A 13,712-nucleotide genomic window follows, 5' to 3' on the forward strand; every position below is an offset into this window, starting at 1 on the left:
TCCAGCATAGGCTTCAATGTTCTCCAAATATCCACTTGCAGATTCTACAAAAAGTGTGTTTCAAAACTTCACTATCGAAAGGAAGTTTCCACTCTGTGGGTTGAATGCATAAAACACAGGGAAGTTTCTGAGAATGCTTCCCTCTAGTTTTTATGTGAAGGTATTTTCTTTTCCTGGGTAACCCTCAAAGCACTCCAAATATCCACTTGCAGATTCTACAAGAAGAGTGTTTCAAAACTGTGCTATCCAAAGGAAGCTTCAACTCTGTGAGCTGAATGCATAAAGCACTGGGATATTTCTGAGAATGCTTCTGTCTAGTTTTTATGTGAAGATATTTCCTTTTCCAGTGTTGGCCTGATAGCACTCCAAATATCCACTTGCAGATTCTGCTAAAAGACTATTTCAAAACTGCTCAATCGAAAGAAAGGTTCAACTCTGTGAGTTGAATGCACACATCACAAAGTAGTTTCTGAGAATGCTTCGGTCTAGTTTTTATGTGAAGATATTTCCTTTTCCAGGATAGGCCTGAAAGTGTTCCAAATATCGACTTGCAGATTCTACAAAAAGAGTGTTTCAAAACCGTTCTATGAAAAGGAAGGTTCAACTCTGTGAGTTGAAAGCACTCAACACAAAGAAGTTTCTGAGAACACTTCTGTCCAGTTTTTATGTGAAGATAACCCCTTTTCCAGCATTGGCCTCAAGGTGCTCCAAATAAACACTTGCACATCCTACCAAAAGAGTGCTTCCAAACTGTTCTATCAAAAGGAAGGTTCAAGTCTGTGGGTTGAAAGCACTCAACAGGAAGAAGTTTCTGAGAATGCTTCTGTCTACTTTTTATGTGAAGATGTTTCCTTTTCCAGGGCAGGCCTCAAACAGTTCCAAATATCCACTTACAGATTCTACAAGAAGAGTGTTTCAAAACTGCACTTTCCAAAGGAAGATTCAAGTCTGTGAGTTGAACACACGAATCACAAAGAAGTTTCTGAGAATGCCTCTGTCTAGTTTTTATGTGTAGATATATCCTTTTCCAGCATAGGCCTCAAAGCGCTCCAAATATCCACTTGCAGATTCTATAAAAAGAGTCTTTCAAAACTGTTCTATCAAAAGGAAGGTGCAACTGTGTGACTTGGATGCACTCATCACAAAGAAGATTCTGAGAAATCTTCTGTCTCGTTTTCATGCGAATGTATTTCCTTTTACAGAAGAGGTCGCAATCCCACCAAATATCCAGTTGCAGATTCTACAAAAAAAGGGTGTTTCAAAACTGCTCTATGAAAGGAAATTTCAGCTGTGTGAGTTGAAAGCACACATCACAAAGAAGTTTCTGACAATGCTTCAATCAAGTTTCTATGTGAAGTTATTTCCATTTCCAGCATAGGCCTCAAAGCGCTCCAAATATCCACTTGCAGATTCTACTAAAAGAGTGTTTCAGAACTGCTCTATCCAAAGCAACGTTCCACTCTGTGAGTTGAATGCACAAAGATCAGGAAAGTTTCTGAGAATGCTTCTGTCTAGCTTTTATGTGAAGATATTTCCTTTTCCAGCATAGGCCTCAAAGCGCTCCCAATCTTCTACTTGCAGATGGTACAGAAAGGGGGCTTCAAAAGAGCTCTATCAAAAGGAAGGTTCAACTCTGTGAGTTGAATGCACTCAACACAAAGGAGTTTCTGAGAATGCTTCTTCCTACTTGTTATGTGAAGGTATTTCCTTTCCCAGAACAGGTATGAAATCGCTCCAAATAGCCACTTGCTGATTCTAGAAAAAGAGTGTTTCAGAACTTTTCTAGCAAAAGGAAGGTTCAGCTCTGTGAGTTGAATGCACTCATCACAAACAAGTTTCTGAGAATGCTTCTGTCTAGTTTTTATGGGATAATATTTCCTTTTCCAGCATAGGCCTCAAAGCGCTCCAAATATCCACTTGCAGATTCTACAGAGTGTTTCAAAACTGCTCTTTCCAAAGGAAGGTTCAAGTCTGTGAGTTGAATGCAGACATCACAAATTAGTTACTGAGAATGCTTCAATCTAGATTTATGTGAAGTTATATCCTTTTCCAGCATAGACCTCAAAGCGCTCCAAATATCCACTTGCAGGTTCTACTAAAAGAGTGTTTCAAAACTGCTCTATCAAAAGCAACGTTCTACTCTGTGAGTTGAGTGCATAAAGAACAGGACAGTTTCTGAGAATGCTTCTGTCTCGTTTTATGTGAAGATATTTCCTTTTCCAGTGAAGGCAACAAAGCTCTCAAAATATCCACTTGCGATTCTACTAAAAGAGTGTTGCAAAACTGCTGTATCAAAAAGAGGGATCAACACTGTGAGTTGAATGCGCACATCAGGAAGAAGTTTCGGAGAATGCTTCTGTCTAGTTTTTATGCGAAGATATTTCCTTGTCCAGGATAGGCCTGAAAGTGTTCCAGATATCGACTTGCAGACCTACGAAAAGAGTGTCTCAAAACTGCTCTATGAAAATGAAGGTTCAACTCTCTGAGTTGAATGCACTCATCGGGAAGAAGTTTCTGAGAATGCTTCTGTCTAGTTTTTCTGTGAAGATATTTCCTTTTCCAGCATAGGCTTCAAAATTCTCCAAATATCCACTTGCAGATACTACAAAAAGAGCGTTTCAAAACTGCACTATCCAAAGGAAGGTTCCACTCTGTGGGTTGAATGCATAAAACACGGGGAAGTTTCTGAGAATGCTTCCGTCTAGTTTTTATGTGAAGATAGTTCCTTTTCCTGGGTAGGCCTGAAAGCACTCCAAATATCCACTTGCAGATTCTACAAGAAGCGTGTTTCAAAACTGTGCTATCCAAAGGAAGGTTCAACTCTGCGAGTTGAAGGCATAAAGCACTGGGATATTTCTGAGAATATTTCTCTCTCGTTTTTATGTGAAGATATTTCCTTTTCCGGTGTTGGCCTCATAGCAGTCCGAATACCCACATGCAGATCCTACTTAAAGACGGTTTCAAAACTGCTCTATCAAAAGGAATTTTCAACTCTGTGATTTGAATGCACACATCAGGAAGAAGTTTCTGAGAATGCTTGTGTCTAGTTTTTATGTGAAGATATTTCCTTTTCCAGGATAGGCCTGAAAGCGTTCCAAATATCGACTTGTAGACCCTGCACAAAGAGAGTTTCAAAACTGTTCTATGAAAAGGAAGGTTCAACTCTGTGAGTTGAATGCTCTCATCACAAAGAAGTTTCTGAGAATGCTTCTGTCTAGTTTTTAAGTGAAGATATTTCCTTTTGCAGCATAGGCCTCAAAGCGCTCCAAATAACCACTTGCAGATTCTACAAAAAGAGTGTTTCAAAGCTGCACTATCAAAAGTCAGGTTCAAGTCTGTGGGTTGAATGCACACATCACAAGGAATTTTCTGAGAATGCTTCAATCTGGTTTTTATGTGAAGTGGTTTCCTTTTCCAGCATAGGCTTCAATGTTCTCCAAATATCCACTTGCAGATTCTACAAAAAGTGTGTTTCAAAACTTCACTATCGAAAGGAAGTTTCCACTCTGTGGGTTGAATGCATAAAACACAGGGAAGTTTCTGAGAATGCTTCCCTCTAGTTTTTATGTGAAGGTATTTTCTTTTCCTGGGTAACCCTCAAAGCACTCCAAATATCCACTTGCAGATTCTCCAAGAAGAGTGTTTCAAAACTGTGCTATCCAAAGGAAGCTTCAACTCTGTGAGCTGAAGGCATAAAGCACTGGGATATTTCTGAGAATTCTTCTGTCTAGTTTTTATGTGAAGATATTTCCTTTTCCAGTGTTGGCCTGATAGCACTCCAAATATCCACTTGCAGATTCTGCTAAAAGACTATTTCAAAACTGCTCAATCGAAAGAAAGGTTCAACTCTGTGAGTTGAATGCACACATCACAAAGTAGTTTCTGAGAATGCTTCGGTCTAGTTTTTATGTGAAGATATTTCCTTTTCCAGGATAGGCCTGAAAGTGTTCCAAATATCGACTTGCAGATTCTACAAAAAGAGTGTTTCAAAACCGTTCTATGAAAAGGAAGGTTCAACTCTGTGAGTTGAAAGCACTCAACACAAAGAAGTTTCTGAGAACACTTCTGTCCAGTTTTTATGTGAAGATAACCCCTTTTCCAGCATTGGCCTCAAGGTGCTCCAAATAAACACTTGCACATCCTACCAAAAGAGTGCTTCCAAACTGTTCTATCAAAAGGAAGGTTCAAGTCTGTGGGTTGAAAGCACTCAACAGGAAGAAGTTTCTGAGAATGCTTCTGTCTACTTTTTATGTGAAGATGTTTCCTTTTCCAGGGCAGGCCTCAAACAGTTCCAAATATCCACTTACAGATTCTACAAGAAGAGTGTTTCAAAACTGCACTTTCCAAAGGAAGATTCAAGTCTGTGAGTTGAACACACGAATCACAAAGAAGTTTCTGAGAATGCCTCTGTCTAGTTTTTATGTGTAGATATATCCTTTTCCAGCATAGGCCTCAAAGCGCTCCAAATATCCACTTGCAGATTCTATAAAAAGAGTCTTTCAAAACTGTTCTATCAAAAGGAAGGTGCAACTGTGTGACTTGAATGCACTCATCACAAAGAAGATTCTGAGAAATCTTCTGTCTCGTTTTCATGCGAATGTATTTCCTTTTAAAGAAGAGGTCGCAATCCCACCAAATATCCAGTTGCAGATTCTACAAAAAAAGGGTGTTTCAAAACTGCTCTATGAAAGGAAATTTCAGCTGTGTGAGTTGAAAGCACACATCACAAAGAAGTTTCTGACAATGCTTCAATCAAGTTTCTATGTGAAGTTATTTCCATTTCCAGCATAGGCCTCAAAGCGCTCCAAATATCCACTTGCAGATTCTACTAAAAGAGTGTTTCAGAACTGCTCTATCCAAAGCAACGTTCCACTCTGTGAGTTGAATGCACAAAGATCAGGAAAGTTTCTGAGAATGCTTCTGTCTAGCTTTTATGTGAAGATATTTCCTTTTCCAGCATAGGCCTCAAAGCGCTCCCAATCTTCTACTTGCAGATGGTACAGAAAGGGGGCTTCAAAAGAGCGCTATCAAAAGGAAGGTTCAACTCTGTGAGTTGAATGCACTCAACACAAAGGAGTTTCTGAGAATGCTTCTTCCTAGTTGTTATGTGAAGATATTTCCTTTCCCAGAACAGGTATGAAATCGCTCCAAATAGCCACTTGCTGATTCTAGAAAAAGAGTGTTTCAGAACTTTTCTAGCAAAAGGAAGGTTCAGCTCTGTGAGTTGAATGCACTCATCACAAACAAGTTTCTGAGAATGCTTCTGTCTAGTTTTTATGGGATAATATTTCCTTTTCCAGCATAGGCCTCAAAGCGCTCCAAATATCCACTTGCAGATTCTACAGAGTGTTTCAAAACTGCTCTTTCCAAAGGAAGGTTCAAGTCTGTGAGTTGAATGCAGACATCACAAATTAGTTACTGAGAATGCTTCAATCTAGATTTATGTGAAGTTATATCCTTTTCCAGCATAGACCTCAAAGCGCTCCAAATATCCACTTGCAGGTTCTACTAAAAGAGTGTTTCAAAACTGCTCTATCAAAAGCAACGTTCTACTCTGTGAGTTGAGTGCATAAAGAACAGGACAGTTTCTGAGAATGCTTCTGTCTCGTTTTATGTGAAGATATTTCCTTTTCCAGTGAAGGCAACAAAGCTCTCAAAATATCCACTTGTGATTCTACTAAAAGAGTGTTGCAAAACTGCTGTATCAAAAAGAAGGATCAACACTGTGAGTTGAATGCGCACATCAGGAAGAAGTTTCGGAGAATGCTTCTGTCTAGTTTTTATGCGAAGATATTTCCTTGTCCAGGATAGGCCTGAAAGTGTTCCAGATATCGACTTGCAGACCTACGAAAAGAGTGTCTCAAAACTGCTCTATGAAAAGGAAGGTTCAACTCTCTGAGTTGAATGCACTCATCGGGAAGAAGTTTCTGAGAATGCTTCTGTCTAGTTTTTCTGTGAAGATATTTCCTTTTCCAGCATAGGCCTCAAAGCGCTCCAAATATCCACCTGCAGATTCTGCAAAAAGAGGGTTTCAAAGCTGTTCTGCCAAAAGTCAGGTTCAAGTCTGTGGGTTGAATGCACACATCACAAAGTAGTTTCTGAGAAAGCTTCAATCTAGTTTTTATGTGAAGTGGTTTCCTTTTCCAGCATAGGCTTCAAAATTCTCCAAATATCCACTTGCAGATACTACAAAAAGAGCGTTTCAAAACTGCACTATCCAAAGGAAGGTTCCACTCTGTGGGTTGAATGCATAAAACACGGGGAAGTTTCTGAGAATGCTTCCGTCTAGTTTTTATGTGAAGATAGTTCCTTTTCCTGGGTAGGCCTGAAAGCACTCCAAATATCCACTTGCAGATTCTACAAGAAGCGTGTTTCAAAACTGTGCTATCCAAAGGAAGGTTCAACTCTGCGAGTTGAAGGCATAAAGCACTGGGATATTTCTGAGAATTTTTCTCTCTAGTTTTTATGTGAAGATATTTCCTTTTCCGGTGTTGGCCTCATAGCAGTCCGAATACCCACATGCAGATCCTACTTAAAGACGGTTTCAAAACTGCTCTATCAAAAGGAATTTTCAACTCTGTGAGTTGAATGCACACATCAGGAAGAAGTTTCTGAGAATGCTTGTGTCTAGTTTGTATGTGAAGATATTTCCTTTTCCAGGATAGGCCTGAAAGCGTTCCAAATATCGACTTGTAGACCCTGCACAAAGAGAGTTTCAAAACTGTTCTATGAAAAGGAAGGTTCAACTCTGTGAGTTGAATGCTCTCATCACAAAGAAGTTTCTGAGAATGCTTCTGTCTAGTTTTTAAGTGAAGATATTACCTTTTGCAGCATAGGCCACAAAGCGCTCCAAATAACCACTTGCAGATTCTACAAAAAGAGTGTTTCAAAGCTGCACTATCAAAAGTCAGGTTCAAGTCTGTGGGTTGAATGCACACATCACAAGGAATTTTCTGAGAATGCTTCAATCTGGTTTTTATGTGAAGTGGTTTCCTTTTCCAGCATAGGCTTCAATGTTCTCCAAATATCCACTTGCAGATTCTACAAAAAGTGTGTTTCAAAACTTCACTATCGAAAGGAAGTTTCCACTCTGTGGGTTGAATGCATAAAACACAGGGAAGTTTCTGAGAATGCTTCCCTCTAGTTTTTATGTGAAGGTATTTGCTTTTCCTGGGTAACCCTCAAAGCACTACAAATATCCACTTGCAGATTCTACAAGAAGAGTGTTTCAAAACTGTGCTATCCAAAGGAAGCTTCAACTCTGTGAGCTGAATGCATAAAGCACTGGGATATTTCTGAGAATGCTTCTGTCTAGTTTTTATGTGAAGATATTTCCTTTTCCAGTGTTGGCCTGATAGCACTCCAAATATCCACTTGCAGATTCTGCTAAAAGACTATTTCAAAACTGCTCAATCGAAAGAAAGGTTCAACTCTGTGAGTTGAATGCACACATCACAAAGTAGTTTCTGAGAATGCTTCGGTCTAGTTTTTATGTGAAGATATTTCCTTTTCCAGGATAGGCCTGAAAGTGTTCCAAATATCGACTTGCAGATTCTACAAAAAGAGTGTTTCAAAACCGTTCTATGAAAAGGAAGGTTCAACTCTGTGAGTTGAAAGCACTCAACACAAAGAAGTTTCTGAGAACACTTCTGTCCAGTTTTTATGTGAAGATAACCCCTTTTCCAGCATTGGCCTCAAGGTGCTCCAAATAAACACTTGCACATCCTACCAAAAGAGTGCTTCCAAACTGTTCTATCAAAAGGAAGGTTCAAGTCTGTGGGTTGAAAGCACTCAACAGGAAGAAGTTTCTGAGAATGCTTCTGTCTACTTTTTATGTGAAGATGTTTCCTTTTCCAGGGCAGGCCTCAAACAGTTCCAAATATCCACTTACAGATTCTACAAGAAGAGTGTTTCAAAACTGCACTTTCCAAAGGAAGATTCAAGTCTGTGAGTTGAACACACGAATCACAAAGAAGTTTCTGAGAATGCCTCTGTCTAGTTTTTATGCGTAGATATATCCTTTTCCAGCATAGGCCTCAAAGCGCTCCAAATATCCACTTGCAGATTCTATAAAAAGAGTCTTTCAAAACTGTTCTATCAAAAGGAAGGTGCAACTGTGTGACTTGGATGCACTCATCACAAAGAAGATTCTGAGAAATCTTCTGTCTCGTTTTCATGCGAATGTATTTCCTTTTACAGAAGAGGTCGCAATCCCACCAAATATCCAGTTGCAGATTCTACAAAAAAAGGGTGTTTCAAAACTGCTCTATGAAAGGAAATTTCAGCTGTGTGAGTTGAAAGCACACATCACAAAGAAGTTTCTGACAATGCTTCAATCAAGTTTCTATGTGAAGTTATTTCCATTTCCAGCATAGGCCTCAAAGCGCTCCAAATATCCACTTGCAGATTCTACTAAAAGAGTGTTTCAGAACTGCTCTATCCAAAGCAACGTTCCACTCTGTGAGTTGAATGCACAAAGATCAGGAAAGTTTCTGAGAATGCTTCTGTCTAGCTTTTATGTGAAGATATTTCCTTTTCCAGCATAGGCCTCAAAGCGCTCCCAATCTTCTACTTGCAGATGGTACAGAAAGGGGGCTTCAAAAGAGCTCTATCAAAAGGAAGGTTCAACTCTGTGAGTTGAATGCACTCAACACAAAGGAGTTTCTGAGAATGCTTCTTCCTACTTGTTATGTGAAGGTATTTCCTTTCCCAGAACAGATATGAAATCGCTCCAAATAGCCACTTGCTGATTCTAGAAAAAGAGTGTTTCAGAACTTTTCTAGGAAAAGGAAGGTTCAGCTCTGTGAGTTGAATGCACTCATCACAAACAAGTTTCTGAGAATGCTTCTGTCTAGTTTTTATGGGATAATATTTCCTTTTCCAGCATAGGCCTCAAAGCGCTCCAAATATCCACTTGCAGATTCTACAGAGTGTTTCAAAACTGCTCTTTCCAAAGGAAGGTTCAAGTCTGTGAGTTGAATGCAGACATCACAAATTAGTTACTGAGAATGCTTCAATCTAGATTTATGTGAAGTTATATCCTTTTCCAGCATAGACCTCAAAGCGCTCCAAATATCCACTTGCAGGTTCTACTAAAAGAGTGTTTCAAAACTGCTCTATCAAAAGCAACGTTCTACTCTGTGAGTTGAGTGCATAAAGAACAGGACAGTTTCTGAGAATGCTTCTGTCTCGTTTTATGTGAAGATATTTCCTTTTCCAGTGAAGGCAACAAAGCTCTCAAAATATCCACTTGCGATTCTACTAAAAGAGTGTTGCAAAACTGCTGTATCAAAAAGAAGGATCAACACTGTGAGTTGAATGCGCACATCAGGAAGAAGTTTCGGAGAATGCTTCTGTCTAGTTTTTATGCGAAGATATTTCCTTGTCCAGGATAGGCCTGAAAGTGTTCCAGATATCGACTTGCAGACCTACGAAAAGAGTGTCTCAAAACTGCTCTATGAAAAGGAAGGTTCAACTCTCTGAGTTGAATGCACTCATCGGGAAGAAGTTTCTGAGAATGCTTCTGTCTAGTTTTTCTGTGAAGATATTTCCTTTTCCAGCATAGGCCTCAAAGCGCTCCAAATATCCACCTGCAGATTCTGCAAAAAGAGGGTTTCAAAGCTGTTCTGCCAAAAGTCAGGTTCAAGTCTGTGGGTTGAATGCACACATCACAAAGTAGTTTCTGAGAAAGCTTCAATCTAGTTTTTATGTGAAGTGGTTTCCTTTTCCAGCATAGGCTTCAAAATTCTCCAAATATCCACTTGCAGATACTACAAAAAGAGCGTTTCAAAACTGCACTATCCAAAGGAAGGTTCCACTCTGTGGGTTGAATGCATAAAACACGGGGAAGTTTCTGAGAATGCTTCCGTCTAGTTTTTATGTGAAGATAGTTCCTTTTCCTGGGTAGGCCTGAAAGCACTCCAAATATCCACTTGCAGATTCTACAAGAAGCGTGTTTCAAAACTGTGCTATCCAAAGGAAGGTTCAACTCTGCGAGTTGAAGGCATAAAGCACTGGGATATTTCTGAGAATATTTCTCTCTAGTTTTTATGTGAAGATATTTCCTTTTCCGGTGTTGGCCTCATAGCAGTCCGAATACCCACATGCAGATCCTACTTAAAGACGGTTTCAAAACTGCTCTATCAAAAGGAATTTTCAACTCTGTGAGTTGAATGCACACATCAGGAAGAAGTTTCTGAGAATGCTTGTGTCTAGTTTGTATGTGAAGATATTTCCTTTTCCAGGATAGGCCTGAAAGCGTTCCAAATATCGACTTGTAGACCCTGCACAAAGAGAGTTTCAAAACTGTTCTATGAAAAGGAAGGTTCAACTCTGTGAGTTGAATGCTCTCATCACAAAGAAGTTTCTGAGAATGCTTCTGTCTAGTTTTTAAGTGAAGATATTACCTTTTGCAGCATAGGCCACAAAGCGCTCCAAATAACCACTTGCAGATTCTACAAAAAGAGTGTTTCAAAGCTGCACTATCAAAAGTCAGGTTCAAGTCTGTGGGTTGAATGCACACATCACAAGGAATTTTCTGAGAATGCTTCAATCTGGTTTTTATGTGAAGTGGTTTCCTTTTCCAGCATAGGCTTCAATGTTCTCCAAATATCCACTTGCAGATTCTACAAAAAGTGTGTTTCAAAACTTCACTATCGAAAGGAAGTTTCCACTCTGTGGGTTGAATGCATAAAACACAGGGAAGTTTCTGAGAATGCTTCCCTCTAGTTTTTATGTGAAGGTATTTGCTTTTCCTGGGTAACCCTCAAAGCACTCCAAATATCCACTTGCAGATTCTACAAGAAGAGTGTTTCAAAACTGTGCTATCCAAAGGAAGCTTCAACTCTGTGAGCTGAATGCATAAAGCACTGGGATATTTCTGAGAATGCTTCTGTCTAGTTTTTATGTGAAGATATTTCCTTTTCCAGTGTTGGCCTGATAGCACTCCAAATATCCACTTGCAGATTCTGCTAAAAGACTATTTCAAAACTGCTCAATTGAAAGAAAGGTTCAACTCTGTGAGTTGAATGCACACATCACAAAGTAGTTTCTGAGAATGCTTCGGTCTAGTTTTTATGTGAAGATATTTCCTTTTCCAGGATAGGCCTGAAAGTGTTCCAAATATCGACTTGCAGATTCTACAAAAAGAGTGTTTCAAAACCGTTCTATGAAAAGGAAGGTTCAACTCTGTGAGTTGAAAGCACTCAACACAAAGAAGTTTCTGAGAACACTTCTGTCCAGTTTTTATGTGAAGATAACCCCTTTTCCAGCATTGGCCTCAAGGTGCTCCAAATAAACACTTGCACATCCTACCAAAAGAGTGCTTCCAAACTGTTCTATCAAAAGGAAGGTTCAAGTCTGTGGGTTGAAAGCACTCAACAGGAAGAAGTTTCTGAGAATGCTTCTGTCTACTTTTTATGTGAAGATGTTTCCTTTTCCAGGGCAGGCCTCAAACAGTTCCAAATATCCACTTGCAGATTCTACAAGAAGAGTGTTTCAAAACTGCACTTTCCAAAGGAAGATTCAAGTCTGTGAGTTGAACACACGAATCACAAAGAAGTTTCTGAGAATGCCTCTGTCTAGTTTTTATGTGTAGATATATCCTTTTCCAGCATAGGCCTCAAAGCGCTCCAAATATCCACTTGCAGATTCTATAAAAAGAGTCTTTCAAAACTGTTCTATCAAAAGGAAGGTGCAACTGTGTGACTTGGATGCACTCATCACAAAGAAGATTCTGAGAAATCTTCTGTCTCGTTTTCATGCGAATGTATTTCCTTTTACAGAAGAGGTCGCAATCCCACCAAATATCCAGTTGCAGATTCTACAAAAAAAGGGTGTTTCAAAACTGCTCTATGAAAGGAAATTTCAGCTGTGTGAGTTGAAAGCACACATCACAAAGAAGTTTCTGACAATGCTTCAATCAAGTTTCTATGTGAAGTTATTTCCATTTCCAGCATAGGCCTCAAAGCGCTCCAAATATCCACTTGCAGATTCTACTAAAAGAGTGTTTCAGAACTGCTCTATCCAAAGCAACGTTCCACTCTGTGAGTTGAATGCACAAAGATCAGGAAAGTTTCTGAGAATGCTTCTGTCTAGCTTTTATGTGAAGATATTTCCTTTTCCAGCATAGGCCTCAAAGCGCTCCCAATCTTCTACTTGCAGATGGTACAGAAAGGGGGCTTCAAAAGAGCTCTATCAAAAGGAAGGTTCAACTCTGTGAGTTGAATGCACTCAACACAAAGGAGTTTCTGAGAATGCTTCTTCCTAGTTGTTATGTGAAGATATTTCCTTTCCCAGAACAGGTATGAAATCGCTCCAAATAGCCACTTGCTGATTCTAGAAAAAGAGTGTTTCAGAACTTTTCTAGCAAAAGGAAGGTTCAGCTCTGTGAGTTGAATGCACTCATCACAAACAAGTTTCTGAGAATGCTTCTGTCTAGTTTTTATGGGATAATATTTCCTTTTCCAGCATAGGCCTCAAAGCGCTCCAAATATCCACTTGCAGATTCTACAGAGTGTTTCAAAACTGCTCTTTCCAAAGGAAGGTTCAAGTCTGTGAGTTGAATGCAGACATCACAAATTAGTTACTGAGAATGCTTCAATCTAGATTTATGTGAAGTTATATCCTTTTCCAGCATAGACCTCAAAGCGCTCCAAATATCCACTTGCAGGTTCTACTAAAAGAGTGTTTCAAAACTGCTCTATCAAAAGCAACGTTCTACTCTGTGAGTTGAGTGCATAAAGAACAGGACAGTTTCTGAGAATGCTTCTGTCTCGTTTTATGTGAAGATATTTCCTTTTCCAGTGAAGGCAACAAAGCTCTCAAAATATCCACTTGCGATTCTACTAAAAGAGTGTTGCAAAACTGCTGTATCAAAAAGAAGGATCAACACTGTGAGTTGAATGCGCACATCAGGAAGAAGTTTCGGAGAATGCTTCTGTCTAGTTTTTATGCGAAGATATTTCCTTGTCCAGGATAGGCCTGAAAGTGTTCCAGATATCGACTTGCAGACTCTACGAAAAGAGTGTCTCAAAACTGCTCTATGAAAAGGAAGGTTCAACTCTCTGAGTTGAATGCACTCATCGGGAAGAAGTTTCTGAGAATGCTTCTGTCTAGTTTTTCTGTGAAGATATTTCCTTTTCCAGCATAGGCCTCAAAGCGCTCCAAATATCCACCTGCAGATTCTACAAAAAGAGGGTTTCAAAGCTGTTCTGCCAAAAGTCAGGTTCAAGTCTGTGGGTTGAATGCACACATCACAAAGTAGTTTCTGAGAAAGCTTCAATCTAGTTTTTATGTGAAGTGGTTTCCTTTTCCAGCATAGGCTGCAAAATTCTCCAAATATCCACTTGCAGATACTACAAAAAGAGCGTTTCAAAACTGCACTATCCAAAGGAAGGTTCCACTCTGTGGGTTGAATGCATAAAACACGGGGAAGTTTCTGAGAATGCTTCCGTCTAGTTTTTATGTGAAGATAGTTCCTTTTCCTGGGTAGGCCTGAAAGCACTCCAAATATCCACTTGCAGATTCTACAAGAAGCGTGTTTCAAAACTGTGCTATCCAAAGGAAGGTTCAACTCTGCGAGTTGAAGGCATAAAGCACTGGGATATTTCTGAGAATATTTCTGTCTAGTTTTTATGTGAAGATATTTCCTTTTCCGGTGTTGGCCTCATAGCAGTCCGAATACCCACATGCAGATCCTACTTAAAGACGGT

The sequence above is a fragment of the Pongo abelii genome, chromosome 18 (assembly GCF_028885655.2).
Source record: "Pongo abelii isolate AG06213 chromosome 18, NHGRI_mPonAbe1-v2.0_pri, whole genome shotgun sequence".
In the NCBI taxonomy this organism is placed as follows: Eukaryota; Metazoa; Chordata; class Mammalia; order Primates; family Hominidae; genus Pongo; species Pongo abelii.